This window comes from Lagopus leucura, unplaced genomic scaffold, assembly GCF_019238085.1.
Source record: "Lagopus leucura isolate 7727_CA_CO unplaced genomic scaffold, USGS_WTPT01 Super-Scaffold_73, whole genome shotgun sequence".
NCBI lineage: Eukaryota > Metazoa > Chordata > Aves > Galliformes > Phasianidae > Lagopus > Lagopus leucura.
In genome coordinates, this window is record NW_024962252.1 from 99,388,819 (window position 1) to 99,391,954 (window position 3,136).

Consider the following 3,136-nt stretch of genomic DNA (forward strand, 5'->3'; position numbering starts at 1 on the left):
TTCCCCTTCCCCTTCCCCTTCCCCTTCCCCTTCCCCTTCCCTTTCCCTTTCCCTTTCCCTTTCCCTTTCCCTTTCCCTTTCCCTTTCCCTTTCCCTTTCCCTTTCCCTTTCCCTTTCCCTTTCCCTTTCCTCATTCTTTTCATTTTCTCGGTATTTTTCTTCTACTTTCATCTTCTTCTTCCTCCTTCTATTTCTTCTTTTTATTTCTTCCCTTTGTTTCCTCTTCTTTTCCTTCCTTTTTTTCCTTTCGTTTTCTATCCATTTTCCATCCCCTTTTCATTCTTCGTTTTCTTCTTTTTGTTCTGTTCATTCTTCATTTCCATCTTCTTCCACCCCCCCCTTCTCCTCCCCCTTTTTTTCCCTCTCCTATTTCGTTCTCCTTCGTTTCCTCCCTTTCCATCCCCGCACAAACACTCGGCCGGAACCTTTCCCATGGGCACAGCCGAGGCCGACCATCCCTCGCTCTCCCCTCTCGGCACCGCGCACTGCATCCCTCAGCAGGTGCCCGCGGGGATGTGCTGACGGCCTCCCATTCTGCCGGGGGATGGAAGGGAGGGGATGGAATTCGTATTTTCGTCTTCAACCCCCTTAAAGAAGCCCTCTCTGTACCCATCCCTACGGAGCAAAGCTGGGAGCTGCGTGTGCCTAGGAAGGAGAAAGGGCCGCGTAGAAATACGCGCACAGCCGCAAAAAGCGGATTTCTCCGCGCTTCCCAACAGAGGGAGACAAAAGCTTGGCTCAGCCGAGGCGGGGCAGGGGGAGACAGGACCAACCCGGTTCCGGGAGCCCCCAGCTACTGCCCCGCAACACTGCGGCCAGTACGGTCTCGCCGTCGGACCGCTCGGGGATGCTGTATCGGAGGAATGAGGGCGACCTCGGGTACAAAGGTTGTGCTGTTGGGGGTTGTGCCGAGACCACTGAATGGCCTAGAAAAATTGTCTGGTGGTAACGATGGGACAGGGAGAAAGAAATCCGACTTTTTCGGCCGTCTTTCGATTGCCTGCTTCCCTCGAGACTCTCGGTTGGCAAAGGACGGCGAACTCATTGCCACGGTGCTCGGAACCCTGCAGCAGGGAGGGCACAAGGAAGGGGACACAAATGAGGGGAACCCACCCCTCTGCAACGCGTAACTGCGATTTAATCGATCCGCTCTATTTTTCCGAAGACCGATGCCCAACTGCCGGGCGGTGCCGACTGTCAAGGCTTTATTAACCCCGCTTCTGGGGAGGGAGAGGGGGGGAGCGAGGAGGGCGGGCTGTTGCCATCGAAGGGCCATCAGAAGGGGCTTGTCGCTGTCGTTGTCCCCGTGTGACTACAGCACTGCTCGCAGCAGACGCCGTTTGCGCTGTACTTGTAGACCAAGCAATTGACATTCCCAGTAATTAACACCCTCTGGTAATTTACAACCCTTCCCCCCTCTCTGCCAGCCCCTCCGGACCTGCGTAAAGCTCCTTTCGGAGAGGAGACAGCTGCTCCCTGCCCGCAGCATCCCGGCCCCACGTTCAGCCTTCCCCGCGGATATCCCAAATTCCAAACTCCGAGATGAACAATTTCTCCATGCGGCTGGAAAGGCGATTTTCCCCTTACCTCCCTCCCACCCCCCACCCCCTTCAGAAGTTTACATAGAAACACTCACGACCTTTCGATCTTGGGAAACACAAAACTCCCCCAAACCGACTAAGCGCTCCCTACGAGGCTGCATTCCCGGGTGACACCGCTCTTGTGGAAGAAGAGCGGTTCCTTCGGGCAGCCCTCGGAGAACCCCCCCGAGTCCAAGCAATGTCCCCGCCCCCCCATCCCCGCCGTCGAGGTTGCAGCGCAGGTGTCCCCGTCCCGTCGGGGTTCGCGTCCCACTCTGAGAGGGGTCCGGAGGGATCCGTCCTCGCAGGGAGAGGGGTAAGTGACCCCCACCTCGCCTTCCCGCAGCCCCAAGCAGGGCTGGACGCGCGCCTCGAGGGGGCGGGCGGAGGGTGCCGAGTCCCCCCCAGGTCCCCCCGGCCGTCGCGGGGAGCGGCCGCCGCGGCCATTTAGGAGCGGAGCGGGAGCCAATGGGAGGCCGCCGGGCGCTTCCAGCGTGACGGCCGAGATTGACGTGTTTCCCACGTCAAATTGATCCCAAGTAGCGGCGGGGGCTCCCCGCGAGCGGGGAACCGGCGCGGCGCCGCCACGACAGCCCCGCGGCCGCCGGCCCCCCGCAGCCCCGCCGCCGGCTCCCGCTCCGGTTCCCTCTATGCCGCGCCGGCGGCGGCTGCGGCGCTGCCCCGCTGCCGGGCGATGGGTAAGAACGGGCGGCCGCGGGGAGGGCGGCGGGCCGGGCCGGGCCGGCAGCGCTTTCGCTTTGCGGATGGGGGGAGCGGGGGGGCTCCGGGCACGGGGCGCCGGGAAGGACCCCCGCCCGCCGCAGGCACCGGCTTGGCTGCCGCGAGCCGCGGGATGGGCTGCGGGCAGCAGCGGGACGTCGTGGCGGCGGGCGGGGACAGGCGGAGGGCCCGACCGGCAGCGCGCTCCGCTCTGCCTGCCTTGGAGTCCCGTCCTCCTCGATCCTCGTCCTAATCCCTTCTCTGTGTCATCTTTCTTTCTTTCTTTCTCTCTTTCTCTCTGTCGTCGTCTTTTTCCTTCTCTCTGTGTTTCTTTCTTTCTTTCTTTCTTTCTTTCTTTCTTTCTTTCTTTCTTTCTTTCTTTCTTTCTTTCTTTCTTTCTTTCTTTCTTTCTTTCTTTCTTTCTTTCTTTCTTTCTTTCTTTCTTTCTTTCTTTCTTTCTTTCTTTCCTTCTTTCCCTCTTTCCTTCTTTCCTTCTTTCCTTCTTTCCTTCTTTCCTTCTTTCCTTCCTTCTTTCCTTCTTTCCTTCTTTCCTTCTTTCCTTCTTTCCTTCTCTCTCTCTCTCTCTCTCCCCCTCTCTTTCTCTCTTTTTCCTTCCTTCCATTTCTTTCCTTCTCTGTTTCTCTTTCCTTATTTCTCTTTCTTCTTTCTTCACTCTTTTAACTTTCCTTTTCTTTATTTTTTTTATTTCCTCCCTTTCTCTCTCCCTTTCTTCTCTCTTTTTTATATATTTTTTTGTCTTTTCTTTCTTTAATTTTCCTATTTTATTTCTCCTTTCCTTTCCTTTCCTTTCCTTTCCTTTCCTTTCCTTTCCTTTC

At 56.9% G+C, this 3,136-nt stretch overlaps 1 protein-coding gene across 1 annotated transcript in view; it reads left to right on the top strand.

Moving 5' to 3' along the window:
* The window catches only part of PAX1 (paired box 1), a 51,663-nt gene that overhangs the window by 45,359 nt on the left and 3,168 nt on the right, over positions 1-3,136 (top strand). The window lies entirely within an intron of this gene.